The sequence below is a fragment of the Lathamus discolor genome, chromosome Z (assembly GCF_037157495.1).
Source record: "Lathamus discolor isolate bLatDis1 chromosome Z, bLatDis1.hap1, whole genome shotgun sequence".
NCBI lineage: Eukaryota > Metazoa > Chordata > Aves > Psittaciformes > Psittacidae > Lathamus > Lathamus discolor.
This window is the reverse complement of record NC_088909.1, coordinates 67292237-67306528: the sequence shown is the minus strand read 5'-3', so window position 1 is coordinate 67306528 and position 14292 is coordinate 67292237. Positions and strand designations below refer to the sequence as shown.

At 39.4% G+C, this 14292-nt stretch overlaps 1 protein-coding gene across 2 annotated transcripts in view; it reads right to left on the bottom strand.

Annotated features, from left to right (window-relative positions):
* Positions 1 to 14292, bottom strand: part of FANCC (FA complementation group C) — an 86126-nt gene extending 71834 nt beyond the window's left edge. The window contains exon 1 of one of the 2 annotated variants that reach the window (XM_065661757.1): positions 14286 to 14292. The gene's annotated coding sequence lies outside the window, so the exon portion shown is untranslated. Of the gene's footprint in view, positions 1 to 13339; positions 13453 to 14285 lie in introns of those variants that run through there. The other variant, XM_065661756.1, reaches the window with a different exon arrangement.

The following is a 14292-nucleotide window of genomic DNA, read 5'->3' as shown; positions in this document are numbered from 1 at the left end:
GCTTCCTCCTGGCTAATTGTGCCCCTCCTTATTGGCAGAGCATGAGAGACTGAAAAGTCCTTGTTCAGGATTAAGAGCTACTGAGCAACAATGAAAACATCGGTGTGTTACCAGCATTGTCCTCAGATTAAAGCCAAAACACAGCATGGCACCAGCTATTGGGAAGAAAAATAATTCTGTCCCTGCTGAACCAAGGATACAACTAAACAAACTGGATTGCTGACTCAGAGAGACTCCCTAGCAACTCCTTAGCTGGTCCAAAGCCTTTGCCTTGCAGAAAAACTGTCAAAGACTTATATACATTATTTTTTAACTACAAACAAAGTCAAAAGGAAGGACATCAGCACAAATAGCAGGATAAAGGAAACCTTTAAAAGTATAGCTATTCTATATGCTGCTAGCTGCAAAAGTTTATTTATTACAGTTTCTGTTTGTTAATTCCCTTAAAATACCTCTTCTGAGTATCCTGCATATGAGCAAAGTAGTGTTCCATCAACAGAATTGTTCTAGTCACATAAACCTGGTTTTCCTTCACCAAGAAACAAAGTAGTTCTGTGTGCAAAATCCTCACCTGAAATACATTAAATTTTCCACAGCTGTCTTGTATGAAAGCCTAAGCAAACAACTTGCACTAAAAAACCCAACTATACACTCTAGAGCTCAGAGGCCATCTTCAGAAGGATCAGTCCTAAATTTGCTCCTTTCCCAACATTTGCTGTTGAAACAAAACCAGAGTTCTGTTTCTAAAGCAGTTTAGAAATCCTAGCTGCTGTCAAATGCTCATTCATGGACAAGTTTACAGGCAAAAATGGAGGAATCAGTTCTCTGTCCCATTTCTAAAGTGAATTAAGGGACAAATAAATGTATGTTTCTGTGCAATCAATTTTCTGAAACTGCTCAAAATACTATCAGAAATATGGAGCAAGTGATCCTTATGACTAAGAGAACAGGAAATCCGCAGTGCATATCTGTAATATACTCCTACATACATACTGAAAAAAAAAAAAAAAAAAAGGAAATTAATCATAAAGAGTTACATGAAACAAGCATTTTTGTTTGCTCTCTTTTTTTGAGGACGAGGAATGGTTGAGCAATTCTGTGAAGCCTTATACAACTATTCTCACCAACTCAATGGTAGTAGCAGAAGCCCTTACAGCAACTATTAAGAACTGAACGCAGTTTTCAGAAAATTATCGTCATAAGGAAAATTCTTTAAGTGCTAAAAATATTGCTATTATCTGTTTTGGAATACAATCAATTCACATTCTTAGAAAACTTATCCTGAGATCTACACAAGAGGATAAAGTGACATTTACATTTCCAAGAATTGCTGCATTGTTCATACAGGCCATGGCCTTGTTTAGCATTTTAGTATGTGCTTTGATTCATCCTTGACCAGTGCACTAATATGCACTAATATTTTGCTGCATCACATTACTTAGGCCATACTAAGACAAAATCAAAAAAAAGAATTATCCCAAGCACCTGTTCTATTTTGCAATAGAACAACTTTCAAGCTGAACTTACATGTTTGCTTTCTTGAAAAGCCTCTAATGAAATAGTTACTATTTAATTATAGCATCTAGTCCTGAAAAGAGCAATTTTATTAATATGGTTTAGTCTTGTCTTCATCTCAACATTACTGAAGAGCACCCAGTAAAATTACTGAATGTATTAAAAAGAAAATATAACACACCAAACCTGACAGATATCTCAAACACCGTCACAGAATATATAGCTTATTAACAATAGAAATATAAAACTATTAATTAAACGTAATTTAAACACCCAGACCCCAGTAATATACAAAACATGTTAAAAGACCTACAAAAGTTATAGATAACAAAAACTTGATAAATAACTTGACTTGTAATACTGTCAAGTATATTCCTGAACTCTCTTTCCAGCTCGTTTCCACACTTTCCAATTAGCTGAGACTCCTTTTACTTCGGCTGCCAAAAATCAAAACCTCCTTCTTACTTACAACTATTTACTCCACAATACTGAGAAATTCTGAAGCTGGATTTATTGTGAGTTGCCTTAAAATATCCTTTACTTCTAGGAAGGGGACACAACAGTCAAGTCCTCCATTCTCAGAATCTCCACTCAAACTCTCCTAGTCTTGCACTTTCAACCACAGGGAACCCTGCAGAGCTCAGGCATGAGGGTACTTGCTATATCTTTCACAAGCTTAAAGCAACCTTTCTAACAATGGATTAGTTTTATTCAATAAAGTGGGCTACCTGGATTAGTGTCTGAAATGTAACACGTTAGTTACTTTTGTTACCAGATCCTGAGGCAAAGCCCTACAGTACACCAGGGTATTCAAGGGCAGAGCTGCTGCTATACCCTCTTGAAGACACACACATGCAAGTACCACACTGTCACAGTCTTCCATGTTAGGACATGTCTGATAATACTACTATTCCTCTGTGACAGAGAGTGAACTATTTCCATGGGTAGAATACACACCAACAAAGTTTTCTGAAAACTTTGCACAACTATTTCTTTGCCTACAGTCTGAAAATTAAGTATTTGTGCATTCAGCATGTTAAATAGTACAATAACGGAATTCCTTTTTTTTTTTTTCCCCTCTAGAACTGTAGAAATAAAAGCAAAAAAAAAAAAGCGACTTCTTCACTATTACGAATTCTGAAACTTGGGACTCAGATATTATAAAAAGGGAATATGTTAAAACATTATACCTCCTCAGAAAGAATTTCTGTCAATCACAGAAAATTCAGTAACAAACTTTCATAGCTTTCGATGTCCCCCACATCTGGCTTTAATAGCCTGCCAAAAATTACTACTAAACTTTTATTACTTAGTTTGTCTTTAATCTTGTAAATTCAGCTCTTATTTTTAAATAAATAAAACCATTTCAAGTAGAAGGATCTTTGAGACACCATTAAGGTACAATATTGCCTTATGTCACAGCATTCCAAATGAATGCGAGAAAAACTTGCATTCAAGGCATAAAGCTCTCATTTGTGTACTTTTCCTTGAACCAGTAATAAGTAGCTCCACACTCCAAACGAATACTTTACTTTCCATTACTCCATCTCTCTTTCAAATCTTGCCCATCAGCAACCGCAGCTTGCGAGGAAAAAACAAAACAAGAAAACAGTTAAAATACTAATACCACATCAGGGTCCAAAGGCCCCAAGTAGAACAGGTCACCATTGAGCTAACACAACATATAAACATACTTTCCAAATTCCAAATTATTTTTAGGGTTGTTAACACTTACAAAAGCAGTAGAACAGTCTTTTTTTGCACCTTTATTACTCTAACAGATATTAGGAGACTAATACTAAGAATTAGGAGACTAGATATTAGGTAAGCACTTCAGTATATTTTATAAACAAAAGTATATTTGATGATTTTGACTCCTTAATCATCCTTAATTATGATAGATCATGGTTGCTACACTAATAGAAGAGAAGACTATTAACTACAGTTAGACTAACTATTAACTGTATCCATGTTTCAAAGACAACAATAATCTTACCACAAAATTACTATCTAATGGATGACATTTGGGGGTTATGTCAAAAGAAAAAAAAAAAAAGTAGCAGTTATCCAGAACATAGATAACATTTTCTCATTTATTCTTTCTCTACCTCAAATGTCTATTACGTTCTTTCACCTTGTTCCCACAACTGAAACATACAATATACCACAAGCACATTTTTCATCTTCACCTTGACAGCTCTAATTTTACTTGCCAAGAACAAAACTGTAACGCAGACTTAGGCAGCAAGATCAAAGATGACTTATTTCCTACTTTAAAGAAAACCCATTACTAGCCCACCAAAAATAAATTTTGAGAAAAGTGAATAATATTTTAGAAACTGCAGAAAGGCCCGAGAGTAGCAAATCCTATGAAAAATTAAAAATATATATTATTTATTAATGTCATCTTGTTTTTCACACTGTCTCTTGCTGAGAAATCAGCTTTACCGGGTAGTTTATGGGTTGGTATTAAGTCTAATTAGCAGTCACTGGCAGTCCAGCAGTCAGGAATAATCTAGAGAAAATTTCCACCTTGATTCTGGACAGTGCTTACATCCAGTGTTGAGCAGTGTTGACTTTTTATTCATTTTTCAGTTAGGAGCAAGTTTTCCTAATCCTCTTTGTGCCTACATCCATAGATATTTTACAGAAAGATCAAACCACTCACAGAAAACTTCCTGTTTACCTGCAGACTTCCCAAATTAAAATAAATTGCATGCAAATATATCTTCTTCTGGAAGTAAAACAAACAACAAAGATTTGCCAAAGAAAGGAACCAACACTGGCTTAGCAAAACACAAAATCTGATAAACTAAATAGCTGTCAAGCAGATGGTTGTCCTTATAATTCAACATTTAGATCAATAATTCTCAACAAAGACGACTTGACTCATCTGTTTTACTCCTATTTATTTCCTCTATTTATCCTGATAATTAGTATTTTAACAGTTGTCAGATCTGTCTTCCGAACTACATTATCAGATCTCACTGTAAAAAGAGCCCAATTTTAATCTTTAAGGGACTGTGGTCACTAACAGAGCTACTTATGTGGACAACAGGTGTATTAAATCTCTAGCAAGGTTCAATCTGAGTAAAATTGCAAACAGCAAAATGATGCTTCCAGCTGCGCTTTGTCGCCCTGAAGAACTGGAGAAGAATCGATGCCCTGGGGAAGCATGCATTGCTGAGATTCACACAAGATATCCCTTTCTAGAACACTCTGAAAACATTACATCTCTCTCTCTCCCAAAAGGACTATATGATCACAGAAAAGCCTTCTTCTTCCTATTCATCAGGCCATAAGCTCCATGATCAAAAAAAATTCCATTTATTAGCCTTCCCTGATAACAATAAACATTTCACACAAAAATTTATTTTAAAACTTTCTGGTTCTAATGGCAGACTTGTCTTGCAGCAGCAGAACCTTCCTCTGACTTCCCCATTTCAAAAGGCTAATAATAAAACCCTCCTTAAGGGGAAAGGCAAAAATACTGTCTCAGCACATCCATCTACTCTTATCTTTTGCCCAAGGGAACAGTGAAAGATGTGAAATAAGGCATTTAAGAGAGATATCACTGAATTTTAAAGATGTAATTTTTTACCTTTCCTTAATGGATCTTACTAGGACAACAAGGCAATTAATTATCACTTCCATATATAAAAGATGGAATTACCATCCCACAGAATGTATTATTAGGTTTTTAACCACAAATTAAATACCAAGTCTGATTAAAAGCTACTGGAAGTTGCTCCTGCAGGAAAGGTACCAACCAAGATATTAAGACCCAAACATAACAAGTATTTTAAATTTTTAAGTTAAATTTAAGCTGAGAAAAGAGACAATGAAGTAAAGCCTCTTTGTTATCTCTGACAGAAAGCTCTACACAATTCAGCAAAGTAACAAACTACACGACATCATAATTTAAAAGAATTTCAATGTTTTCAATAGGATCAAAATCCAGCAAGGCCCACATAAAGCTGTCCAAACCATTAGGCAAAATAGGTACAAAATCTAAATTTGTTTCAAGGTAATAAAGCAAATCCCAGATTTGAGCGGTGCACACTGATGTTAAACAGATCAACATGGCCTTCCACAACAAAAGCCACACTTGAAAGAAACAGAGGGCTTCCAGCTCAGCCTTTAACTCCTTGCTTCTTCTTCTGTATCTGAATTGTTTACCCCCTGTCAGTACACAGGGATCTACCACAAAAAGGTGACAATGATATATCACGAAATACAGGAGAAGCTAGAAATTACATACTAGGCATGGTGAGCAGAAGCACGAACAAGTACACACCTTCACAGTCTTCTTGAAACAGGGGCAGGGGGATGGTGGTGAAGCATATCTCCCTTTCAATTTATTTCTACAGTAAGGCAAAAACTTAAATATTTTGTATTGCATAATCTAAATAGCAAACCTTCCAAGATTACTTTGGTAACAGGTCACTGTAATGTGGCAATCTCTCCTAAATGCTAGAGGGATAAAGATTTTTTGGGATAGCTCAACTGCAGGTAAATGTTAAAGTATTCTTGGATTTAGTTTGTTGGACAGAGCCTTTCCACTCAGCCCAGTTCATTTCCAGCTGACTTCTGTGACAACAGCTGCAATAAAGGCCACAGAAAGAGAAATGCAACTAAGAAGACAATGCTAACAAAGGATAAATGCAATTCCACAGAGGCACTAGGTCTGATTCAGACTCTGAACTACAGCAGGCAAAACTGCTTCTGCAGAACATCTTGTAACAAAAAAATAGGAGTAACTTACCTCTACACCACTTTGAAAAAGTCAGTCATTGCTAACAGCAGTTTAACGTCACTATGGCTAGTAACGTCACACATCAGTTGTCCATGGGCCTCCAATATCAGTACTCTAAACACTACATAATTAGACCTTCTTTTGCAGGTTACAAGAAAAGGAATGAAATCCTGATTCTGTTTATTTCAGTGGCAAAACTTTTGTTCATCTCAGCAGAGCCTATATTTCACATAGTGCGTTCAAAACACTGCGAAACTTATACACGTAAGAGTTCACCAAGTCACTACACCAGAAAAGTTAGAACTTTTAGCAATAATGGAAAATTGTTATTAGACGTAATTTATTGTTTGTACCCCTTCTCCTATCCCCAATCTGACAGCTAATACATCACATAGTATCTTGTGGGCTGACATGAACTTTGACTATAAAGTTTTCATTACCTTCATCTGGCAAATATTATGTTCTCACTTAGCTGCATGTAAGCCAGTGAATGAAGTATAACTGCTCAGGCAGAGAGTAATTTTTGTAGCAAATACAAACTGTACTTTTCAGTTAAACTTTTACATATGGCTATCACTATTTCCTCTAGCTTAAATCCATTATGAGACATTTTGACTGTAACTTCAGATGCCTGAAAGGCTTAGTTCAACCTCTTCTCTACTGAACACCACCACTTCAGGAAAAAACTGGTCTGAGGGTGCTGACAGCAGGCTCGGTGCCTGTCAGCCGTGTGCCCTGTCAGCCAGGAGGGCAAACCGCATCCCGGGGTGCATCAAACACAGCATCACCAGCCAGTCAAAAGAGGTGATTATCTGCTGCACTCAGTGTTGGTGCAGCCTCACCTTGAGCACTCTGTGCAGCGCTGCTCCCCCCAGTTTAAGAACGATGTGAAGGTCCTTGACTGCATCCAGAGAGGAGCAACAAAGCTGGTGACAGAGCTGGAGCTGTGTTCTGTGAGGGGTGGCTGAGGGCTCTGAGCTTGTCTAGACTGAAGAGGGTGAGGGGGACCTCATGGCTCTCTGCAGCTTCCTAAGGAGGGGACATGGAGAGGGAGCTGCTGATCTCTTCTCCCTGGGATTCAGCGACAGGACATGCAACAATGGTTCAAAGCTGCACCAGGGGAGGTTCAGAAGGGACATTAGGAAGTACTTCTTTACCAAAAGGGTAGTCAAACACTAGAAGAAGTGGTCGATGCCCCAAGCCTCTCGGTATCAGTGGGTAATGCCTTTAATACCATGCTTTAACTTGGTCAGCCCTAAATTGGTCAGGCAGTAGGTCTCAATAATCACTGAGGTCCCTTCCAACCAAAATAGTCCTAGTCTAGTCTAATCTAGTCTGTTACGTTCATAAACGAAACCAATCATCCAAGCTTCCCTTATCATTGAGCCTTTTCTATGATTAACTTGTACCTATATAGTGCTTGAATGGAATACAGAGAAATTTATTTCCTTAAAATCGAGCTCCTCTGAAAAAAACTTAAGGGATTAATTCAAATTTTTACCATGAAATAAGCAGCATTCCTCTCTTTCATGGGTACTCATACACCAAGCTTTGGCTTTTTTCTTTTTTTCTTTTCAGATGTTTCACTTTAAGTTCTGCAATAAACAAATACACAGTAATCCCCTAGTTTCCTAGTCTGTACACAGCAAGTTAGAATATCAGTCCTCTCTTCAAAGAAATCATATATGACCTATAAATGACATTCCGCAAATAGGGAGGATGGTCTGAAAATATTCACATTTGTTTCACCATTAAAAAGAAAAAGGGGGGAGGGGGGGCAGGGCTTGGGAGACTGGGTGGGCAGCAGGAGACACCATCTATTTAGACATAGACAAGTATGACTAGCTGTTCTTTCTTCAATTAAATTCAACTTATCACTAAAGGGCTTCATATTTCTGACAACCGTGCTTCTGTAAGAGCCATGCAACTTCCCCAAATTCAAGCTTTACCCCTGGCTTACACGGATATAAGAAAAGACAAATGGCCCAAACTCATCATCACAAGTATTTGAACATCAGTTAAAAAACTGCCTATAGTATTGCTATCCAGGGCTATGCATACAGTACATAGAGTTGTCTTGCTTATACTAAGTGAATTCCTTTTCTCCAAACATTTCTAATATTTACTATAGTGATGAAGCACGTACTTTTCACTGAAATTCTTCATTTACACAAAGTTAAAGCATTTCTACATATGGATAAGGAAACTGAAGCACAAACGGAGCATGACTTGTCCAAAGTCACTGAGGAAACAAATGACAGAAGGAGATAAAAGACAGAAATCTCCTAGGTTCTAGCATATTAGACACCACTGCTTCTCAAGGACTTCCTCAAAGAGAATCTATTATTCAACCTAGGCTCCTCAAGCATGACACAACTGTTTATGCAACAGTAAAGGGCAATATTCCACAAAAAAACCCAAAGAAACAAAACAACCACACATCAAAGTATTTGCTTTCCTGTTTTTATTATATGTACTTACTTCCATATGAACTCCAGTGACAACATAATACACCTAACTAAAAATTATACATATTCATCCTAGCATCAGTTGAGGTTATGGAAAGTCTGTGAACAGCATTCACATAGTCCACGTACAATGAAAGCAAGTTTGCAAACAAAAGAATGCATTTCTGTTTGGCATGAAAAAAAGCAACAAAATGAAACCAAAACAAAATAAAAATCAACCACCAAACAAACACAAAAATCAACCTTACCAAAGAGTTTCCTATTTTTCTCACCTTCCTCCCTGACTACTCACACCACAGAATAAAACCTTCTGAATAATGATGTAGTTACGGCACTAAGTACACCTGACAGAAAAGGAAAAATGCATTCTTCAGAAGAATAAAAATAACTTCATGACATCCACATCAACATTTACATCTTTTTGTTATACATTATTTTAACACACTCCCACAAACACTTGTCCCTGGAGTCCATTGACAAGGTTTCATGCTATTCACAGGCATTAAATCAGGCTATTCATTCTTTGCAAACAAGAACAGATAAGTTTCCTCAGAAACATCTACAGCAGAGACTTTCAATGATTCAGTCAGTCTGACTCATACTGCAGCAATAATTAGCTATGTGGCCATTTAGACTGGAGACAAGACACTGATACTCAAAGCCATGAGGCATTTATTTGGGAAGCTCTCAGTTATTCCTGGATGTCATATGGGCATGGGCTTTTTAATGTGCAAGTAGGGGACCCTGTGACTTGCAAGTAAGATTTCTGTCATTTTTGTTCATGAAAAACTCACAGTTTAGTAATACCACCCTCATCATTAAATTAAAGCTATATAGTTCTGGGATTCTATGGGAAGGGAGTTCCTTATGAATTTGGGTCACTTAATGATAGATTAGAACTTTAAATGTACAACATAAAGTATTAGCTAGTGGTATGTCTCTTGGCCTCCTCGGACACTCATATATGTCAATTTAGTTGTATATTATGATACTTTATTACAGTCACTGTTTGGAATATTTCAATACTATCACATAGTTAATCAAGATTCATAAAATTAGCATGTTCAGTGAATCTACTAGCAGGGAGGAAGGACAGCCTTGCAATTTGGCTCCAGTAATCACAAGACTGAGTCTAATTCTCACTTCTGACACATTTCACACATGATACGAAAGAAGTAATTTAAGTTTCCAAGGCCTGCTCTACTTCACCTCTACAGAAGACTCATCGCTACTGCTCTAAAGTTTAACAGTACAGTGTATTTTTTTTTTTAATCAAGCAAAAAATCCATGTCTGATAACATCTGATTTACTCCATTTGCTAGTAAAAAGTATTCATTCCTCTCAAAGATTTACAAAATTCCTTCTGCTGCTGTAGCCTCACGGACTTTATTTCACCACAGTACCGTAACTGCTGCTATGCACATCACATTTGAGCAAGTCATCAGTCTTTAAATTGTGTCCGATGATACCTGTATAATTCATTACTAGTAAGCTTACGATAATAAACCTCATAGCATTGGTTGCCTACAGAATTTCTAATAAAAGTTAAAAATACACACAGAAGTGCTACATCAGAACCCTGTAATCATATGCAAGGCTGACAGTTAAAACAGTAACAGCAGAAAACTCTTGCGAACACCTTAAATCTGATGAGTCCATCCTTTACCATTACATACAGAAAAAGCACTCTTGAAAAGGTGTTAAATAACCTGCAACTAAAAATTCTCAAATTCAAATGATTTAACAAATTAATAGTTGTCTTTAGGATTTATTGTTATGTTTAATTAATTATTAATAGGAATAGAGTATTTTTGTATTAGGGATACAGCATTCAACTCCAGATCATCTCACAACATTTATCCTAGCCACCTAAAATCAATATTATTTCTATAATAAAATGCATTACTAAGTTTTACTAATTTTAAATACTTTTGCAATATCTGCAAAGTTAGTGGCCCACACCAAGGTGAAAATACTTAACATGTTCTACATTCCTGTAACTTAGAAAGTAGATTAACTATGTGGTCCTACAGTGGTTTCAGAAGTTTTCAGAGCATTATCATTGTCTTCATTTTAGTTCAGTCTGATTACCTTCTTAGTGAAAGGTAAATTGTTTAATCCAAGATTTGACTTGATTTTTGAGAGCTGTTGTACTATTAATACATGCAAGAAGATCTTTATAACCTAGTCTACTTTTATGCCTTTTTACATCGGGTTGGCACAAAATACATTGTATTAGAAAAAAAAATCCATAAATCAAAGACTGAAAATTTTTATTTGTGATTAATCTCATACAATATATTTACCTTCCTGTAAACCTGAGAATTGATTCAATGTGTATCAAAGGACTCTTAACATTTTCTGTATTACTGTTGCAGGGAAACCCATCCTTCACCCTTTACAGGATCCTTCACCCCTTTTGAAAGACATCTTTGTCAAAACCAGCACCTTCACAATTCGAAGTCGGTATACTGACACTTATGGTTTAGGGAAAAAGAAAGAAAACCAGTTACGGTTTAAAAGCACACTGAGTGCACAAGGCTACTCCATTAACAGGAGAACAGCTATGTCTAGTACCATAAAATAAGTACCCTTTGTTGCTTTAACTCCCCATAACACCACCCTTAAAACCCCAGCTCCCAGTGGTATTCCTCATGACACTTTCACCCATGATACTCTGTGGTTAATTTCATGTATTAGCCTGTGGTTAATTTCACCATCCAGTAGACCCATACGCAAGTGCTGAGTGAGGACCACTGACAAATAAAACATGGAACAACAGAAATAAAATTATTTGCAAGCCTTCACCCTGCTTTCAAACTTCATTAAAATTGACTAACAAGCTCAATTCTTAGTAGCCAAAGACATAAAGCCGTGGAATCACACAGATTTCATTTCCCCAGGAAACTAAGACAAAAAGCAGAGAAACGATTATAAAATGTTGATCAACGCCTACAAGAGAAAAGTTAACCTTCAGGATCGGTTCGTGACTCATACTATCCCACTGCCAAGTTCTCTAAAGGCAAGTCTTCACCAAGGGGCAAATACATCCGCGTTTGTATTCTCTTTACAAACCAACCACTAGAGAACCACAATGAACGTCCAGCAAGCCTGCTTCTCCCCAAGAGATGGCAGTAGTGAACAAACATCCACATAGAGCCAGGGAGCGAGACTGTAACAGGGAGGAAACACGGCCAACAAGAGGGCTCTCTCCAGCAATGCCAAAACACTACATAAGCTACTGACTTCTCAGTAGCTCACAATACACCTTGATAAATATATCAGTTGCTGCTACAAATATCATGTGATGATGAATTCTTACAACACGAATTTTGAACCTTGAGCAATGGCAAGATGAACACAAAACCACAGCAAATAATCCACACAATTCAGAAAGAGAAAAATGGAATGCTGCTTGGTTTAACGGCCACAGACAAGAAAGCTTTCATTTTACCGAAAAAAGATTCACAAGAGTTTGAACTGGGAGGAAGAAGCTCCAGATCCTTAAAATTACATATTGGAAAAAAAAAATCCCAAATTAATCTCAAAGATTTTTCAGTGGCCCATCACTAGAATGTTATGTCCCATAAATTTTGCATAAAGAATTCTTCATTGTGATAGAGCAGCAACAACTACCACATTTTTAGACATTCTTCCACATGAACCATGGCGACTTGGAAAATTTTGGAGAAGTGGAAAGAAATGCTTTAATTACCTACATTCTTGACTGAAAACCAGGAATAAAAATGGCAGCTTCTCCCAATACTTTTAAGGCATTGGTATTCCCCAACCTCTACTGCAAGTAAAAGGCCAGCATACTGACAGTATTCTGTGAAAGCATACTGTACCAGAGCTCCTCCACTGGAGCAGATGCCTGCAAATGCCAGACTGCGCAGTGCAAAAGTTAGCACATCTCATAAATCAGAAACAAACCTGTTCACTTCCCTCTGTGAACCATTTAGGAAGTTATCCATGTATTGTAGTTGCACTGGTCTTGTACATGTGCCACAGAATGACATTTTACCACTCAGCTCCCACTAGAACAAAGCGGAACATCAAGATGCAGCCAGCTACGTGTAAGTCCTCTCTTCAAACGTTTTCAGGACCAGACAATACCGGCCAAGTACTGGGACACGCATGTGGCCCCAGCTGCACTCCTTTATCGCGAGGCATTCCCACCTTTGATAGCGCACAGCCTAACCAGCATTCACGGAGTTAACAGAACGGCTTGGTTTGTAACGGGGCTTTGCACATCACCTAGTCCCAACACCCCTTCCCCCCGCCGGCAAAACCACTCTCACTAAACCTCGTCTGAGGAAGTACACCGCCACTGCTTCCCTCGTCAAGGCAAGAGGAGGCACAGTGGCAGCAAGGCGTGGAACACCAAGCGACGGCCCCGCGGCGGGACGCCCGCTGTGCAGTCCGCAGGATACTCAACGCACTGCACCGACCACAGCAGCCGACCCTGCACCAGCCCTCTCACCGCCAACCGAGCACCGAGCGCACCGAGCCCGGCGCGGGCCCCGCCCTCCCGCAGCCCACCCCTCACGGCAGCCCCCGGGCCGCGGGGGCGCCAATACGCATGCGCGGACCCTCTCACCCGGGCGCCGCGCGGCGAGGGCGGCCGGCGCGGGCGCGGCTCCCGGTCCGGTGACAGCGGCGGGGCAGGGCCCCGAGCCCGCCGCCTCTCCCGCGGCTTGCCGCGCGGCCCGCCTCGCGCCGCCGGTTTGCGATTTTCGCGCGCTCTGCACCGCGCCGGCGTGGCGTGCGCCTGCGCGGGGGGCGTACTCCGCCGGCAGCCGGCGGGGGCGGGCCGGGCCGTGTGGGCCCGCTGCCCGGGTCGGTTGTCCCCGCAGGCCGCTGCTTCACGTCCCAAACACGGGACTCCGGGAACCTCGCCGGTCTTAACGGCTGATGGGCTCAGCGGGCCCGTGATGGGTGGAGGCAGAGCTGCCTGTGTTACTTGGCTAGGTTGAACAGCGAGGGGGGTAGAGCCGGTTTGGGTCCTGAGTGCGCAGCTGAGGTGACGGCCCCACGGGGAAATCAAAATGCGAGAGGGGTGTTCTCCCTCGGTGAGTGTTGTGGTGGGCCGACTGAAGGTACCTGCCGCTGGCCACGGGTAAGATAGTTTGGGTTTTACCCCTCTGGTGAGACTTAAGTACAAAACCTCTTAAACTTCTGTTTGATTTAAGTTTTGCCAACTTCAACAGGCCTTTACACCCACGTGAAATAAAAAACTAGGTACAGGCGAGCAGAAGATAAGAAACTTTGCTTTGAATAAACTTAGGGTTTTAAAAAATACCTGATTTCTCTAACCAAAAGCTCTGATGGTGCTAAAACAAGAAATAGGCACATGGTGCACCTTAACTAGCGCTGCATTTGTTAGTATCAGTAGTAAAATTACCAAGATCTGTATTGTGTCACTTAGCCAAGTTATGCTGGTCCTGAAGGAAATCCCATTGAAAACACCAACATACACAGTCTCGCTGCTTCATGCGCTTCTGCTCATTGGTCCCTAGCCCACTTACATGGTCATTGTTACTCACCTTCCTG